General features: G+C 42.0%; 1 long non-coding RNA gene across 2 annotated transcripts in view; it reads left to right on the top strand.

Moving 5' to 3' along the window:
* The window catches only part of LOC142495243 (uncharacterized), a 242,228-nt gene extending 221,325 nt beyond the window's left edge, over window positions 1–20,903 (top strand). For both annotated transcript variants that reach the window (XR_012801703.1, XR_012801702.1), the window contains one exon: window positions 20,781–20,903. This is a non-coding gene — a long non-coding RNA (uncharacterized LOC142495243). The remainder of the gene's footprint in view (window positions 1–20,780) is intronic.
* Window positions 20,904–22,613: the final 1,710 nt, after the last annotated feature.

Raw genomic sequence — 22,613 nt, 5'->3', positions numbered from 1 at the left:
GGAGGTAGGAATTTTTGGAGTGTGGTTTAGAGAAAATATCTGTACTGATACCAGTATTAGAGTCACCATGGAGTGTCACGTCCAAATAGTTGATTGACTTAGAATCTATGTGGTATGTGAATTTTATATTAAGATCATTAGTGTTTAAATTGTGAATGAAAGAGTGTAATGTATCTAAATCACCATCCCAAATGAAAATCAGGTCATCTATAAATCTTCTGTAGAAAATTATATTTGAACGAAAAGTGTTTGTGCTACCAAAAATGTGAATAGATTCCCATAGACCCATGAAGAGATTGGCGTATGAGGGTGCAAAGGAAGTCCCCATCGCCGTGCCCTGTTTTTGAAGAAAAAACTGTGAATCAAAAAGAAAATAATTGTGTGTTAATAGAAATAGAATGGAATCATTGATAAACGTGGTTTGTGCTGTTGAAAGTGAGGATAAATCAAGATAGTGGTAAATGGCACGTAGGCCGTGTTGGTGCTCAATTATAGTATAAAGTGACGTGACATCCATGGTGACCCATCTAAAACTGTCTTTCCAAGTGAGATTTTGTACGGCTAGTAGTAATGCTGTAGTGTCTTGTATATACGATGGAAGGGAATGTACGATAGGTTGAAGAAATTTGTCCACATACCGGGACAGACCATCTCCCAAAGATCCAATGCTGGACACAATGGGTCGCCCAGGTGGGTTCTCCAGAGACTTATGGATCTTTGGGAGATGGTGGAACACCGGTATGATGGGAGTGTCGCAAGTGATGAACTTTTTCTCAGTGGCACTGAGAACATAAAGTACTTCACCCAATTCAATGAGATTGTGTAATTCTTTCATGTATCTATTAGTGGGATCAGATTTTAATTTATGGTAAAAATCTGAGTCCCCAAGTAGTCTAAGGGCTTCTGTTCTATATTGTGTGGCCGATTGTACCACTATGGCACCCCCCTTATCGGCGTTCTTGATGATAATCCTATTATCCTGTTTCAAAAGCTCCAAGTCTAATCTCTCCTGAGTGGTGAGGTTATCAGGAGTGTGGTGTTTTTTTGAGAAGGAATAACCCTTAGCCAATAATCTAAGGTCCCTGTCTATCAGTTTCTCAAAGGTCGATACACAGGGACCCTTGGAGCCATATGGCATGAATGTGGAGCGTTTCCTCAGACCTGAATCTGTGTGTCCAAAGAAAGGGGGGGCCGGTGTGGGGTCAATACTACCCTCCTCATAAAGTTCCTGTAAGTCAGACAAAAGAGCATTTTCATTAAATGAACAAACATGTGTATCAAAAGCATTATTATTCAGTTGACTAAGATTATAAGAGTCAGTATCACAGTCCCTTGTAGTTGGTTCTTTGGGTTTTTGATGATTAAAAAGTTTTTTCAGAGCTAGTTTCCGTGTGTATTTCTGTAAATCGATGATTGTGGCAAAGAGATCAAAGTCCTCCTGAGGGGCAAAGTTCAATCCTTTGTTTAGGAGAATAATTTGTGAGGGTGTGAGTTCTACATTGGAAATGTTAATAACATTACTCTTGTTAGGGTCTAGGAGTATTTTTTCCTCTTGTTGTCGGACTGAGTGTGTTTTACGCTTCTTCTTCCCCCTTCTGCATCTCTTCCGTTTTTTGATTGAGTATATTCTATATTCGGTGGGGCAGCTCTAGTCCGATCATCCCTAGAGCTCATGTATGTTCTATTGAAGTATCCACTCTCAGACTCCTTGTTTTCAGACTGAATATTTTTTGATTAATTTCCATTAGGATTCACGTTGTCCCCTTTCCATTCCCCCCCCCCCCCTTCCCCCCCCCCCCCCCTTCCCCCACCCCCCCCCCCCTTTTATTCGCCCTCCCCCCCCCCCCCCCCCCCCCCCCCTCCCCCCCCCCTTCTTCTTCTTCTCCCCCCCTCCCCCTTCCTTGTTCCATCATCTCATAATGTTGGCATTATAGTTATACCCATGAATTAAGTGCACTGTATGCTCTCTTTAATTACTACAATACATGTACTTCTAGATATAACCTATTGTTCCACCATGTTAACCATGAACCTCTATATATTATAGAATAGTGTCATCCAGTTTTGCCATTTAATATGAATAATATGTTTATTCTATACAAGGATTCATGCTTACCAATGTAACTAATTTGTTTTTAACCACTCATTAACGTGATAAAGCCTGCCCTGTTCTTGATCATCTCCTCTATACGATTTCGGATTGTTTATGTTGCTAGTGGAGGGCAGGTGAATCGCTGTATATATGTTTTTAATTCACTCAATGTGTCAGTGGATATTTCTGTGTTCATCACACACCGGCTCTTCACCTTGGTGACGAGGGAGTGACAGGTGTAGATGATTGAACACGCTATATCATGTGCGGTCTGCGAGCTGCTATTCACTTTTTGACAAAGGCCCATTGGCTGAAACGCGTCAAAGTGTGCTAGCTCTACATTGGGAGCAATAAAGTTTTTTCACAGTCAGCTGACCAGCCTTCCATTTGTTCTGACGGCGGTGCATCGCGTGTTTCCTCCTTGTGAGGTGTCTTCTCTCAAGTCCTGAATCAGCCAAGTTCTCTGCGACTGGCCCACGCGGTCTCCCTAGCAAGCGGGAACCGCCATTTTGGATAGCTTTTAAGCCCGAAATGTTAGTTTGTTTTCTTTCCTCGCTGGGTTCCCCCCCAGTTATCACAATGTCCTCACACTCCTCAAGGTTGGCACCTCGGTGTCCCAGACAGGACAAAAACGGGGCAGCCACAGCCTTCGCTCCACTCCAGAGCAGATTAGTTAGAGACAGCTCGGCGACAGTTTGCTCTTCAGTGGGGCGCACGCCACGGGTGCCTTCCCCATCAGCCTCTGGTCGCCATTTTGGGCTCTCCGCACCACGCGGATCCTCCATTCCTTGGGTTGTCACAATCTCGTACCAATTATCGTACATGGGGCTCCGCTCTGCGGGGCAGCCACCACACCAGTACAATAAAGATTTGCTCAGATGCACCACCACATGTGTACTTGATCTAGGCTGGACTCATGTTGCACTACCTCAGGCTAGGCTCACTCTCTCAGTGTCTGCTGTAACTCCTTCCTCCCAGTCTGTGCTCCCTATGGTAAGTGTCTGGAATGGGCTAGAGTACTCTGGCTCTGCCATGCAGTACTTGGGGCGTCTACCTCTCTTGGTCAGCCTAGCGCAGACCCTCTCCAGGATTCCTGGCCACGTTAACAGGCTATCCCTTCTGGCGTCCTACCAACTAGCACTACCTCAAAGTGACTGGGTCAGCTATAGCCCGGCTCCAAACCCCTCACTCCTTTCAGGCCCCTAGGTCATCCCTGCGAACTGACAATACCCTGTCAGCCCCTGACCACCCCTAGGTCCGTCCTTACGTAGCACAGAGTGGCAGCAGACACTCTCCATGTTTCCCAGTGTGCCTAGCTAGAGCCTGTCCTGTTGACAGATCTGATCTCAGCAGCTCGCCTCCAAATGTAACGGTTTTTGTGAACCGGCCTGACCCACCCAACCTCACATTGGCCCCTGTGGTCTAACCGGTCCCCATTACAGTGTGATAGTGTCTGGTGGTGCACCTGTTGGCAACAGGACTCCTGAGTCTCCCGCATGATGGTGTGTGGGGAGAACCCGTCCAGACAGGCAGCTGAGGTAGTGTGCTGAGTCCTACCTAGTTCCAGTGCAGCGCCTCCACCTCATCAGGGTCCCTTCGGTCACTTGGGGATGGTCCTGGCGAGGAACTCCTCTGTGGTGCTCCTCTCTGTACAATCACTCCACACATGTACACGAGAGGGTTTGTAATTAAGAGCATCTTTATTGCTTGAGGTGGGCTAGCTGCCCCTCGCAGTAGTTTCTCTAGCCACTCATAATCATTCAGTGCTTCCCTTTGAAAGGTGTAATTCTCCTTTAATAGGGATTCCCTATCCCAGCCGGGATGTCTTTACCCTGTGCCAGATCCCTGGACACAGTCTTCTTACTCAGCTACTATAACATAACTTTTACTCCTCTCAGAACTCTGGCAGACTACTCAGAACCACGCAGAACTAACTTTTAGACACAGTGCTGTGCCTTATGTATACTCTGGAACTGACACACCTCTGACATCACTAACCATGGAGTCAGAGCCTGTGACCACTCCCATCCATACACAGGGCACCTCACCAGGGTGTGAGGGCAAACCTCCATAATTACTGTTGGCATGCCCACAACTTACCAGGCCTTACTGTCAGCAGGAGAGATGACTGTAGCCATTTTACATGAACGCTACACTACTGTATGTTCTTATACACACGTACCGATACACTCAAATTTACTACTACTGTCTCCCCATATGCCGATTAGGTTGTAAACTCTTTGGCATAGGCACTCTTTCCTCCCAATGTTATATTTGTCTTGTTGCACTTATCCCATCTGTATTATTATATTCCCTGTACTGTAATTGTTTTGTAATGCTGTAAAAATTGTGAAGTACTGAATCCCTAGTTGGCTCTGTTAAAAGAAATATATTTATGTGCAGTATACTGTAGATGCAAATTGTTTTTCCATGATTGCGGTTATTTAAATTGCAGTGATATTTCTACACCGTAAAATTTACATTTCTTGAATCTACTGTATATTGAAAGTTATTGGCAACAATTGATATCCTTTGCACTTAATGGCTATGTTTTCCATAATGAATTAATTCATGATGCACAATAAACAAATTGATTAATCAAGATTAAAATATTTTTATTATCTCATATTCTTAACAAGTACAGTAGATTGGGGGAGGAAATGGGCTGTAAAGGAAAGTTGTATTAAATCTAACGTAAAATCCGGTTTTGGAGATAACATTAATGTTAGCCATTGACAAAGACAAAAAGCAAAAATAATACAGCATCCCATGAAGGAATGAAATGTCCCACTAGAAGCATGTAAAAAATCTTTGTTTTAAAAATCAATCAGATACTATTTTACCAGAAACTGATTTTAATGTGTTGCGAACAATTACAAAATGATAGATTCTCATCAAACACAGCTTTCAAACATTATTTTCTAGATGAACGTCTTTTTTTTTTTTTAAACAAAATTATGAAATCTTGTTGTGATACAGTATTTGCACGTCTTGTAGATGATAAATGCCTTATGAGCGGCTTCTACAGTCTTAGTGGCCTTCAGGATACTCATAAAATGACTTCCAGAGCAAAATCCTACAACATTGTGAGTTCAATTTGTAAAGCGGGAAGAATTTTTAACTAGAATTTGACACATTTGTAGAAATAGGATATTGCAGTTTACCAGATGCTGCAAGAGATACATTAATAACAATCTTTTTGGCACGATTTCTTTTGGTATAGCCAGTGTGACTACTTCACAAGAGTCTTCAATGTCTTTCTTTGTTGGAACTAATGGCATTATTATATTATTGTCATTGCATGTTGTTTAATTATGAATTATAAGCTATAGTGCATGGTAAACTGGGCACAATGAAAAATGTTATGTTATTTGGGTTGTCAATCACAAAATGGCAGTTGCAGTACCTACAGTACAGCGCAACAAGCACATGGAATTAACTGCAGCACTATTCTGTTTTGTGAATGAGGGCCTTAACATATGTTTTAGTTTAATATAAATAAGAATGGCTATTTATGTTGTTATTGAATAATGTAAATTTTCTAGTTTAATCTTTCATCTTCAAGATGTTTGTTTATTGTTCTTAGATTCAGTAAAGAAGCAATTTATATTGCTACATGGTACATGAGGTTAAAATAAGATTTGTCCATAGAGTTTGTTCCCCATTTTCTTACTGAAATGACTTCTAGAATTCATACATCATCTAAAGAAATTGACATCCCCACTTCTTTCTATTATTATGTAACCAATGATGCATCTGAAGATTGTATGTTCATATCTTTACTTGTAAAATGTTCTGTAAATATATTTGTGTTTCGGTACTTCGAAAATGCAATTAAAAATCTGAGAGAGAAAATGTCCTGCAAATTGGAAACAGAGGTTAGGAATGATAAAGGGAACAGATTTTTGCCTCACTGTAAGGAATTGGGAAACACGTCCTTTGCGGCGTGTTCCCTCCTTACCTGCTGCTGCCGCCGCGGCCACTGTCCTGCCCATGCGCGCTCCCCCTCTCTCATTACAGAGCACGCACGCTCGTGCAGATCTTCTAGCTGCCGCACTAAACGTGGTCCCGCCTCCCGCATGCGTCGTGTGTCTCTCCCGTGCGGCGCGCACACGTGATGACGTGCGACGATCACCAGCTGCGTGGCAAGTCTCTCTTCCCTGCCTTGTTGCCTGCAGCCTATCCCAGCTCTGCTGGGGCCTCGCCTCCGCTCCAGCCCCTGCCCCCATTGGCCTGTCCTGCCTTTAAATACTTCCTGCTTCCTCCTATGCTTTGCTCGGCATAACCCTACTTAGCCTCATGAAGCTCACTTCGTTTGTGCAGTGCTCTGTCTCCTTTGCAGTTAACCTCTTGTGTACCGACTCGGCTTGTTTGTGGACCCTTCTGGATTTTGGACTTTGGCATAAACTCGACTACGGCGAGCTCTCCTACCCTTGAACACGGCATACGGACTCGGACTACGCTGCTCTTTCCAATCCCGGACCATGGCTTATGGACCCCTACTATCCTGTATTCTCCAATCCCGGAACTCGGCAAGTATACCGCATCTCCTACACTCTCCAACCCAGACCCGGCTACGCTAAACTATCCGCCTTCCAGGCACACCTCCGCTGCTGCAGGTGTGTGGTGTTATACCTTCCCACCTCAGTACCTGGGTCTTGTCTTGTTTGTGGGCAGCGCGAGCGTTACACTCACCTATTTATTACAATTACATTTTACATAACCCCATGTGAAGCTTGGGAAAATATACATTCTTTTCTTTTAAAAGCAATACCTAATAGAAAACAAATGTAAAAAGTTGTCTGGTCTGTTTTGCACATGTTTGACAAATAGATCTGCTTTCATTAAAAGGAAAAAGTTACATATTCATCTCTCCCGGGGCAAGTAAGGCCACCCAAAAGACGAGGAACTCATGGCAAAATAGGTTGCATGCATTCTGTATGTGATCTCAAGTAGATATTGTACTTGGAAATACGTGGCAAAAGGAGTGGTTTTAACAAAAATGCAGATTATTGAATTTCTATTCAGATACAGTAATTATGTTCTGCAGTCACATGAGACTTTCATATATTAAAGATAGCGAACTTTCAAGGATCCAAGTCATTGAAATTTGGTGGTCCTGAGCTACAAAATGGCAGTTTGATGGAAAAGTACTTTTTTTTTTAACGTGTAAAACTAGATTTCAGTGAAGTCCATGAGACCATTGTTGCTAAATAGTAGTGAAAATGACTGAGGATGCGCAATAATATAAGTCATGGCAGATCTGAAATGTTTTTAATCCCTAGCAGGTACTTACATACATATACACAGAGTTTAAAGATTTGTGTTTAACAGTGCTCAATAACTGCTCAGATTATGCATTCTAGGGCAGTGCTGCATTTGTTTCTACCATTATATTTTAATCTCATGGTTTCCCTAACTTGACTATCATTCTACCTAAACATGGTCCCATTATACCTTTTTCAGTATGCCACTGCATCCCATTCTAATCCACAATATTTAATCATATCTGATTTGGACATCATACACACAGTATCTCTCAGAATCCTGTAAAAAAAAAAACTACAATCACTAAGATTCCTAACACCAAAAATTTTACTATACAGAAGAATATTGTTAAGAGTAGGTTTTGCCCCAGTGTTTGGGGTTAAAACTGGTGCCAAACCTGTCATTTATAGTACATCTCCTTCATTACCATGGGAACAAAAATCAGCAATGCTCCTTGTATGCAGGAAGATCAACATATAATGGGAACCTCAGGGATCTTCCTGGCAATAACTTTCCTCTTAGCTTTTTTGCAATAATCCCGCTAATATATCACATAATTGCAATTGTTCAGACATGCTTTACACATATTGTACATGGTCATATAAAGTAACAACTTTTTCCTCAAGGGGGTGTTTGCATACAGATCAACATTAGATCACAGCATGTTTGTACAAAGTATATTGATAACTCTTTGGAATGAATGTACCAAGGCAATAAAACATGCATATTTGTTTCTGCTTATATCTGCATTCAGTGTAAGAAACTTGTTGCTTTCTTACGTTTGAGACATATAGAGGTTTATAGCAATAGAGGTTTACCCCACCTCAAGCTTAGTACAAATGTAGCTAATATTATTGAATCCGTTAATTCCGGACAGCGCTTCACACTGGCATACTAATGCTCGATTAAAGTGCAATAGCATATCACGTAAATGGTTTTGCACGGTACGTTATGGAACAGATTAAATGGCCCGCATACTTGCGGACACCAGGTAGTGCCGGCAGTAACATCTATTGGGCATTGCGTTATGTTGAATTTAAAAATAAAGGGGCACAGATGTAGTTTGAAAAATTGCATGACTTTCCCTAATGAAATTTGTTCACTGCTTGAAACAGAACACTTTGATTCTCATACTAATGTAGCCCAGCCCCCCCCCTTAAGTGAGATCTGGGGGTAGGCTGTAATTATGCTACTCGTGCTACCTATACATGTTCGCTCACAGGAACCCAAGCTTCTGCCACGGAGAGCCTGGGGTGATACACTTACGAATCTGGTGCAGCGCCTCCACCTGTGAGGGATCCCAACGGAGTGGGAGGAGCCCCTCATAGGACCCAATAACATTAATCACACACTTAGTATAAAACAGAAAGGTCTTTACTGAAACATATCATATCTCTTATCACTCTATAACTCCATGACTCTGTAATAACTAATAGCTACTACCACACGCCTCGCAGGGCTTTAACCACACACAGTGTAGCCAAGAGTCCCCCCTCCCACCCAAGTGTGAGACAGCGCTGCCCACTAAATTGAGATGAGGGTTGGTGCACTTGGAGTATAATACTCCAATGTGTCCACACACGGGCGCACAGATGATTTGTACTTGGGATCCCTTTTCTGATGGACGATCCCACGTCGCATCCGCCTCTGAAGGATGACTCCCACATGGAGTGATCAGCCACTGAACAGTCTCTCCCTCTGGCACTACAGAGGATGATTCACCTTCAAACAACAGTAGCCAGGTTACTTGCTCTTCCTGGCTGGGCCCTCACTAAAGCTGCTCTACAGGACACTGTCCCTATCCTAGGGGGTGTCCCTGTAGCAGCCACAAGCTGAGGGTGAGTAGGGTCTAAGGGGAGACTTGTGGCCTAGTGCAGAGGCTACTTGCGTCCCTGCATATATACACCCTTCCCTGTCTGTGTCCCAGCTCCTACTGCCTCTTCCTGTCCTGAGCACGCTAAATGTATCTCTCCTCAGGGAAAGCTGTAAGTCCTATTGGCTCTCTGGCGCCAGTTTGACCTATCTGCACCAAAGCACTCTGGGTGTTGTAGTTCCCCAGGGACCTCTTTAACATTGGGGCATCTCCAATGCACATGCACGATTCTGTAATGGCCAGCGCTACTCTTCTCTGTGCATGCGTGACTGTGTAATGGCCGCCGCGTCGCGCGATCTCCTGCGTATGCTTCTGTGCATGCGCGAACTGTCGCGCCAACCCCAACATGGCCGCCAGACGCCTTCTGCGCATGTGCAGATACCTAAAACATGGCAGCGCCCTGTAACTGTAGCCCCCACCGGAGTGAGGGTAAGGGAGGGAGAAAGGGGAAACCAGGGAGCCAGAGGGGACCTGGCTACACTAAGTTTCTGAAAATTGAGTTACAACATGAAAGCTAAGAAAAATTAACAATAAATATTATACTTTCAAAACTATATCTAAAGAAGCCACAAAAACCTTTGCTCAGGCACCAATTTAATGAATTAACTGCAATGTATTGGAAATATAAAATACTCTTACATTCTATACTAAAAATAAAACATGGCAATAGTCCAAATGAAATATGTTACAATAATACACTAAATAAAATTAAAAATAGCAAAGTGTGGTAGTTGGTATCAATCGTTAATGGTCATTAAAGTGCATGAATAGTTAGCACATCAGGAAAATGTATGTAATAAACAATACTTTAATCTAATTCCAAGCACCGAAGACAGACTCTGACCAACTATGATTTAGACGATCGCAACAGACTAACATTCAACCATTAATATTTATTATGATTATATTATTACAAACGCCCCTTGAACTCTTCTGCTCTCACTAAATGTTTGCATCAGCGAGTATTGAGGTATGTACCGTAGGTCTACTTTAATTAGTAGGTTTTAGGGTTGTAGACAGGATTCCTAAATAACTAATTCCATACAAGTGAAGTCACGCACAAACTCATGCATGTTTTGAACTGACAGGCGAGGAACTCATTTTATATTTCAGTGGGATCAAATGACAAATGTCTGATCCTGGCCTGGAGATACAGACAGACTTATACAGTACTGCACATGTCCAGGTGCTGCTTATGAATTGGCCTGCGGGTCTTGAAAACACATGACTAAGTTAGCGAAACAGTCTGTGATTTAACAGCTTTTTAAAATATACTATACGCTGCTAATGACTGGTTGAACCTTTCTATATGTGTTGCATTTGTTAATGTACTAATACAGGCATTAGTAGACTCTCTTACAACCTGCCAGGTTGTACCTCATATATCCATACATATCTCAAGCCACCTAAAAGTATAATATCATTCAAGGGATTTTCAGCGCTTTATAGGCTCGTGTTACTTTAGTAAAATATCTCATAATGTACTGTACATTGGACAGCATCTGTAATTATTATTGCACTGGCAGCAAGTATGAGTTTACATACTGTACTATGACTTTGCCAGGACATGTTGTTCCACTAAGCAAATGTTCGGTTCCACTTTCAGACTTTTATTTAATTAAATTGTTTTAATTACTGCTTTAAAACCACTCACTGCTGATTAAGGAAAAACTTGTATTCTCTAAAAAAAAAAAAAAAATCTCCACAAAATTGCTTTTTAGTTTACTACATTGTGAGTTAATATTAACACAATGATTTCTCACATAATTGTTAATCAGTAAGATTTAATCAATGACCTTAATAGCTTACAAACAATACAAGAAATGGACACCCTACACAATGCAAGGCTAAAAAAAATACATACAATAAGTCCATCCCAAGCTCCAAAAAACAATTGTAATCTGGCAAGCTTTTTCTCATTGCTTAATAATTATGTCTGTCACGGGAACTTGTGATAGGTTATACTGTAGTAATATACACCAAAAAATCATCTTTTATGATTTTCTATGGGACAAGCATCTGGATTTCCTAATGTTTATGTGTGTGCCGGCTGCGAATAGATTTATATATATATATACAGTATGTCTTTATAAGATATTATCCATTTGATTGTCCCCTCCATTAAGCAGATACTTTCTTCATACAGATCCACTTTAAAATATTTTATTATCATTATTTATTTGATTATTTTATTAATTTTATTTATTTTCTGGTAATTTTATGTATATTGTTTTATTATTCCTTGTGTTTTATTATTCACTATTATGTTTATTGAATACTCATTTTTAGTATTGTTTATCCCTTAATAATTCCTACCCCCTTATTATATGGACATATTTGTTTTTGTTTATATTTTGCCTTCACTTTGTGTCAGCCTTTTTATCTACCTAAGGCATAATCCTGCTATGATAGGCTTACCTATTTGATACCTATTTGAGCTTTGAACCTATTGAAGGACACGATCGAGTTACCTAGCAACTAGCTGTTATAAATCCTTAGCGAGGGCATGACCTACCAGCAACCCTTGAGAAAGTCACAGCATGTGACGAAACGCGTCAGGGAACGGAACTGCGTCATCATGCAAGCGCATGACGGGCCGCATCGAGCGCTGATTCACATTGTGGCCGGCAGAAATTGGAGATAGTACCTATACATCTTTTATGATTTTCTATGGGACAAGCATCTGGATTTCCTAATGTTTATGTGTGTGCCGGCTGCGAATAGATTTATATATATATATGTCTTTATAAGATATTATCCATTTGATTGTCACCTCCATTAAGCAGATACTATATATATATATATATATATATATATATATATAGTCAGATAAGGCAGTTGGCACTCCAATAGGTGCTGTTAAGCCACAGGTGCACGTCCCATATAGAGAATGTAGTTATACGTTACCGTTCCAAGGATTGGTAAACAAGAGACAGCACTCAATGTTGAAGATCAAAGTGTATTAGTGAAAGCAAAAATACATCCAGAAACCCTAGGGTTTCTGGATGTATTTTTGCTTTCACTAATACACTTTGATCTTCAACATTGAGTGCTGTCTCTTGTTTACCAATCCTTGGAACGGTAACGTATAACTATATATATATATATATATACATACAGCTAAACCCCGTTATAACGCGGTCCTCGGGGTCCACCCCGAGACCACCGCGTTACTAACGGGGTCGCGGAAAAAAAATGGCCGCCGCTTTAGCGCATATTCATCCCGCGGGACAGGAGATGGGAGTGGGGATGTCCCTCCGGTCCCCGCTTCCCCCTGTCACCGCGGGACAGCCCGCGGAGCAGGAGATGGGAGCGGGGATGTCCCTCCGGTCCCCGCTTCCCCCTGTCACCTCGGGCCTTCATGATGCAGTGGCTATGTCGTGCACTTTTAAAGCAACTGCGCATGCTCAGTATTAGTAAGGCACATGAAGCAGTTCCGGTCTGCACCAGCTGTATGAGCCATGTGTCCGGCGAGAGCAGGGATCTGACACGCTGTTCCTGCACCGCTGCTCTGTGCTGAGCCTTGTTGATCATCTCCTACCCCCTGTGTGCCGAACTATAGTCCGCACCATGCCTCCCACCATCCTGCACCACAATGCTGCGGGTAATGCCAACCACTGTGTGTGTTTGTCTCAAACAGTGTGGAGTGATTGTGTACGCAGTGCCATGTGTCGTTTTGTCTGTTATTGTGTCGTGTGTTCTGCTGTTAAATCATGCAGTGCTATGTGCATGTATGGTTGTGTATTGTCATTGCGTTTTGCAGTCTTGTGACTGTGGCATGTTGTCATTGCATCATGCAGTATCCTGTTGTGCTTTTTATAATTGTCAGCAATTAACAAATGTCTTCTGATCCGGAGAATGGCATTTAAGTTAATAGTTGTGATTTCAAAGCCACTGAAGTGTTGGATGCTATTTATGCTGGAAATAACAAACTGCCTTAAGTACAGTAGTGAGTGACATTTAAACCATGTGGCAATCATATTGAATGACTGGTGTGGGCTGTCCATGTTGTGTAACCCCACTTTGAGGTGGTAGCCAAACAATTTCAGATTGTGACCACATTCCCTATAATACTTAATTTTCAGTGCAGTGAGGCACTCTGATTGTTATATCCTGTTCGTATGAATCAATTGTATGAATCAATTTTAGCCTGCTGTGTGTGTGTGAGTGTGTGAGTGTCTGTGAGTGTCTGTGAGTGTCTGTGAGTGTGTGTAAGTGTGTGTGAGTGTGTGTGTGCAGTGTGTGCAGTGTGAGCAATGAGCAGTGTGCAGTGTGTGTCAGTGTGAGCAGTGTGTGTGCAGTGTGAGCAATGAGCAGTGTGTGCAGTGTCAGTGTGTGCAGTGTGTGTGCAGTGTGTGTGCAGTGTGCAGTGTGTGTGCAGTGTGAGCAATGAGCAGTGTGTGTGCAGTGAGTGTGTGCAGTGTGTGCGGTGTGCCAAAAAAAAAAAAATTGTTATATCCTGTTCGTATGAATCAATTGTATGAATCAATTTTAGCCTGCTGTGTGTGTGTGAGTGTGTGAGTGTCTGTGAGTGTCTGTGAGTGTCTGTGAGTGTGTGTAAGTGTGTGTGTGTGCAGTTTGTGCAGTGTGAGCAATGAGCAGTGTGCAGTGTGTGTCAGTGTGAGCAGTGTGTGTGCAGTGTGAGCAATGAGCAGTGTGTGCAGTGTCAGTGTGTGCAGTGTGTGTGCAGTGTGCAGTGTGTGTGCAGTGTGAGCAATGAGCAGTGTGTGTGCAGTGAGTGTGTGCAGTGTGTGCAGTGTGTGCGGTGTGCAAAAAAAACAAAAAACGGGAGCCACGGGAAAACCGCGTTATAACCGAATCGCGGTATAGCGAGGCGCGTTATAACGGGGTTTAGCTGTATATATATATATATATATATATATAATATATATATATATATATATATATATATATATATATATATATATATATATAATATATATATATATATATATATATATACACACAGTCACGTGAAAAAGAAAGTACACTCTCTTTGAATTCCATGGTTTTACATATCAGGACATTATAACAATGTAATAATGTTCCTTAGCAGGTCTAAAAATTAGGTAAATACAACTTCAGATGAACAACAACACATGACACATTACACTGCGTCATGATTTATTTAACAAAAATAAAGCCAACATGGAAAAGCTATGTGTGTTCACATATAAACCTACGCTCCCCAACAATCTTGGACATCTGATATTCTTTGGATTGAGGAAAAGCAATCTACATGAAGGGCTGAAGCTGCATCTTATATATATTTTCTTATTCACTTATAATAAGATTTGTCACTAAATATATTACACTTTATATGCACTTATTATAAATCATTTATTTCACTTAATCAAAAATAGATTTAAGCGCCACTATATAACTATTGTTTTGTTTGCATGGTCCTCTGTTCTTGGCTGTCACAGGAAATTAAGAATTGCATTATGAAATTGTGAGTAGAGATGTACTTTGTGCCTCTCTTTGTACCTACAGTAGGTAGCTATAAATGATTGGCTTGTAATCACTTTATTTATGCCTTAACAATTAGAGTTTTATGTCATGTCATAGTACTCACTTTTTTGAGACTTGGGAAGAGGCCCTATGTCCCCGTCCCCTCCAATACCAAACACCAATTGGTACTCCATGATGGGTTACATTTTCTGTTCATAGGTGTAGAGAAGCAGGAGGACCACCTCCTGTTCCACAAGCGTGTCGACCAGCCTTAGACATTTTTTTTTTGTAAAGGCTAAGCTTGATATCGCCGAACCTTTTCTTGCAGGTCTCCGGTGTTCTTCTTTGTTGTCCTTCTGCACACACAGAAAAACATATCTCGGACCACAGCTTGTTTTTGATACTGCTTTTAGTTCTTGCTGTGTACAGTTAGGTCCGGAAATAATTGGACACTGACACAATTTTCATAATTTTGGCTCTGTACGCCACCACAATAGATTTGAAATAAAACAACTGAGATGCAATAGAAGTGCAGACTTTCAGCTTTAATTCAAGGGGTTGAACAAATATATTGTATGAAACGTTTAGGAATTGCAACCATTTTCATACAAAGTATCCTTATTTCAGGGGCTCAAATGTAATTGGACAAATTAACACAATCATAAATAAAATGTTCATTTTTAATACTTTGTTGAGAATCCTTTGCAGGCAATGACTGCTTGAAGTCTGGAACGCATGGACATCACCAAACGCTGGGTTTCCTCCTTTGTGATGCTTTGCCATGCCTTTACTGCAGCTGTCTTCAGTTGTTGTTTATTCGTGGGTCTTTCTGCCTTAAGTTTTGTATTCAGCAAGTGAAATGCATGCTCGATCGGGTTGAGATCAGGTGATTGACTCGGCCATTGCAGAATACTCCACTTCTTTGCCTTAAAAAACTCCTGGGTTGCTTTCGCAGTATGTTTTGGGTAATTGCCCATCTGTAAAGTGAAGCGCCGTCCAATCAACTTCGCTGAATTTGGCTGAATCTGAGCAGACAATATATCCCTATACACTTCAGAATTCATCCGGCTGCTTCTGTCTTCTATCACATCATCAATAAATAATAGTGACCCAGTGCCATTGTAAGCCATGCATGCCCATGCCATCACACTGATCCACCGTGTTTTACAGATGATGTGGTATGCTTCGGATCATGAGCCGTTCCAAGCCTTCGCCATACTTTTTTCTTCCCATGATTCTGGTACAGGTTGATCTTAGTTTCACCTGTCCAAAGAATGCTGTTCCAGAACTGGGCTGTCTTTTTAAGATATTGTTTGGCAAAGTCTAATCTGGCCTTTCTGTTCTTGTGGCTTATGAATGGTTTGCACCTTGTGGTGAACCTTGTGGTATTTGCTCTCGTGAAGTCTTCTCTTTATGGTAGACTTGGATAATGATATGCCAACCTCCTGGAGAGTGTTCTTCACTTGGCTGGATGTTGTGAAGGGGTTTTTCTTTAACATGGACAGGATCCTACGATCATCAACCAATGTTGTCTTCCGTGGACGTCCAGGCCTTTTTGTGTTGCAGAGCTCACCAGTGAGTTCTTTTTTTTTCTCAGAATGTACCAAGCTGTTGATTTGGCCACTCCTAATGTTCCTGCTATCTTTCTGATGGGTTTTCTTTTTTTTTGCAGCCTAAGGATGCCCTGTTTCACTTGCATTGAGAGCTCCTTTGACTGCATGTTTTGGGTTCACAGCAACAGCTTCCAAATGCGAATGCCACACCTGGAATCAAGTCCAGACCTTCTACCTGCTTAATTGATGAAGAAATATTGAAGGAATAGCCCACACCTGTCCATGAAACACCTTTTGAGTCAATTGTCCAATTACTTTTGGTCCCTTGAAAAAGAGGGGGCTACATATTAAAGAGATGTAATTCCTAAACCCTTCCTCCAATTTGGATGTGAATACCCTCAAATTAAAGCTGATAGACTGCACTTTAAGCCCATCTTCATTATTTAACTGTAACTTGAATTTATTTTGGTACACAGCCGAAATAACAAAACTTGTATCAGTGTCCAATTATTTCTGGACCTAACTGTATACTGTATATGTAAAATTGTATCAATACATGAATATAGGTTACTGTACATTTAACTTTTGTGATTTAATAATGTCGGATAATATATTAACTATTATAGCATAGGAAAGGGATGTTGTAACAGATAGTATGAGTATTTGTGTCATCATCAAAATTAACATTTAGTTCCAGACACCCATTTGTGTCTGTAATCTGCTCATTTGTAACAAAACATAACATATACATACATCAGCAGAACACATAATTATAGCATGTGCACTGGCCGCAACTGCACACGCCACTCCTCTCCCACACTCCACCACTCCTCTAGCCACCGCCACTCCACCACTCCCACACTTCACCACTCCACCACTCCCAGGCTTCACCACTCCCACTCTCCATTTCACTCACTGACTCACTCACAAAAAACAAATAGAAAAGAAATGACACACTAGCAAAGTACTTTCACACTAAACAGATAATTAAATATGAAAACAAATAGAATAACAAAAGACAAATAACTCACTAATCACCAACAAGTCACTCACAAATCAACAACTCTCTCCTCCTACCACCAAGCCCAGTCTGTCTCACCCTCACTCCCAAAAGCACCGACACACACAGAAGCAAATGTTCGCTTTATATAGGGGTTAGAATGAAAAGGCTCGCAAGAACGCGCAATACCAAAATTTGCCATGTGCTTGGCTCATTTAATATAGTATTTACGCAATGTAAAGTATGATCATTTTTGTACAACGTCATGAGGAGCTTGACCAGCCATGATGATTGTGGAAATCCATGCCCATACTGTAGACATGGATTACCAGTGTTCAAAATAATGACTTAATTGTAAACAAGACAATTTATATACATTTTTATATAGAAACATTTGTTACAAATAAGTTTTGTTGGCCCATTATTTGTGATAGTGATCCATGCACATATTGTGGGTATTGGGGGGAGTGAGACTTGCTCAAAGGTGGATGTTTAGATCTCCCGGGTTGGTAGCGGAAGCACTTAACCCCATACAGTACCATAGAATGAGCTAAGTCAAAATTGATCCAAGTCATTAACAACACTATTATAGTGAAGAATTTCACTCCTTATAATAATAGCATGTTCTTGTATAGCGCTGCTAGTTTTACATAGCGCTTTAGCATAGAGACATTTTGCAGGCACAGGTCTCTGCCCCGGGGAACTTACAATCTATGTTTTTGGTTCCTGAAGCACAAGAATATAAAGTGACTTGCCCAAGGTCACAAGGAGCCGACACCGGGAATTGAACCAGGTTCCCCTGCTTCAAACTCAGTGCCAGTACTCACTGAGCCACTCCTTCTCCCATTCACCCACTCCTTCCATGGTCTCTTCCACAGATACACCCAGAACTTAAGGGGACACACTTCTAAAACCAAGAGCCTCAGGGGACACTACAGTATTTTAACACTGTAGTTGCCTTAGCGAGTATCTGCAAAAGTTAATAATAATAAGTCTCCATGCAGCTCTAACAGGCTGCATTTTTTTTCTATCACCTACCGCACTATAGAAGATAGAGCACGACAGCAGTGATAAAAAAAAAAAACAGGTCGCATGATAGTACTTTTTTGGATCCGTCTTAAAATAATGCCCTTCACTTCTTAGTGAATCCCGCGTTTAGTTTCATTTCTTAAAGTACGATTACAAAAATCAGGATTGGACGCAACAGCACTGATTTTACCACTGCTTAGTGAATCGCCACTTAGTTTTTATTGATGGCCTTCAAAGCCTTTGTTTAGGACTCATTTCAGTGAGTTGTTTAGTCAGTTACTTTTTTCATCAGAAAGAAATTGAACATGTAACATGAAATTTAACATTAGCATTTAGTAATTGTTTAAAGTCAGTAGCAACAAAATCGGTCTTTTGGCCTTAAAGGAATAATTTGTTAGGTCTGCATTTTTTGAAACATAAATTGTAAATAGAGACCTGGATCACTATTACAATATGTGGGCTGAGACTGCATTTTCTTTTGCTTTTCATATTTGAAAGTATGTTGTGGTTAGACATTTTGTTCAGTGAGAATACAAAACTATATATTAGCAGTTAATTGCAAAGATTTTTTTTTTTAAAGTGAAGTCAACTGGTTTACCTACTGTACGTACAGTATTCCCACTAATCAGTGACAGCATACCAACAATGAGTACATACAGATACAGTAGAGTATGCAAATGAGTGAAAATTCAATCTGTAGGGTTCCCCGAATTTTAAATCGACATTCGAACTGCACCTCCAACTTTCAGCTAGTACTGTATGTAGTCCATTATTTCACATAACACTGTGCTTTTGAGTTTTGACTGAGAAAGGAGGGTGTGGTGGTATTGGTGGCTGGTTAAGGGATAGAGAGGGTTAGTGTGTGGGTAGGCAGGCAGTGACCTTTAGGGATGCAGCAAGATGGTAGCCATAGGAGCTGCCATTTAGAGAGGGAGAGAGAGATACATTTTGTCTCTTTTTTGTTTAATTTTGTTTTTGCTATGGAGAGACATGGTGGTGGCAGCCGCAGCAGAAAGGACTCTGCTGGTACCCCCCCAACCCCCCACCCCTCTTTGTGAGACTAAGGAAGGATTTTTAGTAAGACACAGTTAGCATTGCAGCAGGTAGAACAGCTAGATCAACAGTAGATGTACCAGTTGCTTATTCTGGTACCAGCAGTAGGAGTAGCAGTAGTACTGTGGCTACACCCCCTGTAGTTGTGTGCATGCCTCGCAAACCTGTTGTTCTTACTGCTGTTCAGACAGTGTTAGAAGAACAGGTTGTACATGAAAGTAGCCCTGTCTTGGAGTAAGCAGGTAGTAACAAGGATGTGGAGGCTATTGCCCATTTGTTGCAGAGTAAGTTTCTGTCAAGATCACCTTTGTCAGCAGCTATTTCCTCTTTGTTATTGACCTCAGGTGATTCCATCTGTATAGTGACAGAGATTGATAATGCTTCCTGTGCCCAGGCTCACCTGTTTAAACAGTTGTGCGAGCAGGAGATGTAGCAGAACATGTTGCATGCTCATGCAAGTCAGGCTGGTGTCAGGATTGCCAGAGCAGAGCCCAGTTCTAGCCTGTTGTAGAACCCCATGAAAAGTTTTGAATCGGTGTAGACCTAGATCTGGTTTCAGCTATACCACATGAGTCTTCTACACCCAGCTACTATACTGCTGCTCTTTCTGTTCTAGAGAAATCATCATAAGCTGGGGATGTGGGTGTTCAGGAGGAGGAACCACAGACAGGAAGGCTGGATAAGGTAGCAGGGAGTGCTTCCAGAAGTGAGGAGTTTGTAACTGCTGCAAGCCCATATGGGCTAGGGGGAGCATTAGTCGAGGTTGGAGAAGGTTACAATTAAGTTCCTGTATGAAAGATATACATCTATCAACATTCTCTTCCAAGAAGAAGAAGTCGTTGTCAATGTATCTAATCCATAACAGTATCAAATTAGTACACTCAACACATTTTTCTGTGAAAATCCATTCTCGTTCCCACCAGCCAAGAAAAAGTAGCCCCCATCGCCATGCCCCTTGTTTGCAGATAAAATTTACCATCGAAAAGAAAGTAATTGTGTGATAGAACAAAAGATAGAAAGTGTGTTGCCAAATCACATTTTTTATTAATTTCCACAAGTTCTGCATACCCAGGAAATACTTGATTGCATCTATCCCATCTTTATGATTGATGTTTGAGTATAGGGATTCGACGTCATAGTTGACAAGGTACATCCTTTTTTGGATAACGATACCCTGGATCTTAAGGAGGATGTCAGTTGTGTCCCTCACAAAAGACAGGAAACTCTTGACATGAGGTTTTAAATAGGAATCGATAAAGATACAAATATGTTTGCATAAACTCCCAATCCCCGATACAATAGGGTGTCCTGGTGGAGACTTCAAATCCTTATGTTCTTTAGGGAGTAAGTACAAAGTTGCTATTCTTGGATGAGACACCCTCAAAATTTTTGACTCTTTCAGGGTGATTAGTTCCTTCATCCAAAGCTTCTGTAATAAGCTTGTCAACCTGAATTTTGTAGGTAACAGTAGGATCAAGATGTAACCTGCACCAAACATCCACTCTGCCCCTGATTCCATCTGGACTTGATACTTGCCACAAGGACTCAGTCCAATTTTACTTGCTGAACTGCAGCTACAGTACATGATATGTAAGTTTTTACTTATTCATATTTGTCCTGCTTATTACATTTTTACCAACCTTTGGTGCGCTCTGTGTGCTTTTTCTTAATCTGCACTATTTACACATCTACAAACTGCTCAGTGACGGGTTATATATGTGTAGCAGGGTACCCTCCCTTGCCTCCTCCCTGACAGTGGTCCCATTGCATGGGAGGGTTTAGTGAGCTGTGTTGGCCATGTTGTGGTTGACAAAACCACATACATATGGACTATGTGTAAAGCAGCAGCAATCTTGAGGTTGGCGCTGTGAGAGGAGGAGGTCCTGTCGTTCAGGATATCCTCCACAGACTGGAGACAGCGTGGCAGTCCTGACAAAGCCAGCGAAGTGACAGGTAGTGTCCGGGGAACTAGTCAAGAACTCCAGGACTAGGCCAGACCCGTTCCCTGTAGGCCCCAAGTAGTTTCCCCTACACAGTAGCGGATGTATTTTAGGGCTGGCCCACATTAAGGGATTTGCCCCATTAGTATACAGATGAGTCGACGGAGACACAGCGGAAGATTCCCCAGGCCTGGTGGAATCGATTCTGCTGTACTACCGGACGTACGGTGGGAAGGGGATTGTGTTGAAGGCTGTGCATCATGGGACCATGTTTGCAGCCTGTCTACAAATCCCCTGGTTTATCTGAGTAAGCCAGGAAGGTACTACCAATGTGCATGAACACCACACCTGGGGGGATGATAGGAGGGTTAGCGCTGGCCTCACATATATCTGGGAGGGATTGTTCTGCTGAATATCGGGTTCGAGGTGCCCTCACTTCTTTGGCAGGACAATTACTGTCATTGTTACCTGCTGGTTGTTATTGTGGGTGTATGCTGTATTTCGGAAGAGGCTATGGGACCATAGTAAATAGTGTTGCATATACTTTGTGTGGATTGTGGTTATTGGAGGTATACTGTTTCTGGTGAAGGGCTATCCCACCAACACAGGGACCCTCACAGGTGGAGGCGCTGCACCAGCCACCCAAGGCTCCCCAAACGTGCAGGCTTAAGCCTCTTGTGAGCCTGACAGATAGCACCATAACACCCATAACATGCATATCTCCCTGAGGAAGAGGGAAAGGGTGTTACATTTGGAGGCGCTGCTGAGATTCAGACATGGTGTGCCCAAGACCAAAAGTATATTAATAAAGTTTAAATTTTGTGCAACGAAATTTCGACCAGAATGGAGGTACAGCAGTGTGCCCTGGCAGTGCCGGAACCTCCCAGCCGCGCGGTGGCCATTGGCTACGTGCCAAATTTGACTCTGTCGTCTCTATGACTGGCCTTAATCCAGCACCCAGGGTTTGTTAAAGTCTGGGACATGGTGCTAATGGCCAGCCATACCAACCTGGATGCAAAAAAGGGGTCCATCGGCATATACCTCCATGGAGCCTCAGATGGGGGGGTACCCCCTTATTTACCCAGAGGTCAAGATTAAGAGAGAGGAATATAGTGAGGAGAGGGCAGAAGGGAATACCAGAGGAGACGATCCGGGGTCACCACCGAATAGTCCCCAAAGGAGAGGGGGTGGCCCCGAGCCCCAGGGTAGCCCCGTATCACAAACTGATGTACTGCAATGGTTGGCCGACATACCACATCCTCCCACACCCATCACTACTGCAGGCTAAAGGCCTTCTCTGGAGTGCTGCCCACCCCGTTAGGCGAGGAAAAATTTGGGGAGTGGAAGGATCACA

This window comes from Ascaphus truei, chromosome 5 (genome assembly GCF_040206685.1).
Source record: "Ascaphus truei isolate aAscTru1 chromosome 5, aAscTru1.hap1, whole genome shotgun sequence".
Taxonomy (NCBI): Eukaryota; Metazoa; Chordata; class Amphibia; order Anura; family Ascaphidae; genus Ascaphus; species Ascaphus truei.
Note: the sequence above shows the minus strand (reverse complement) of the source record. Positions and strands in the feature narration are given on the sequence as shown.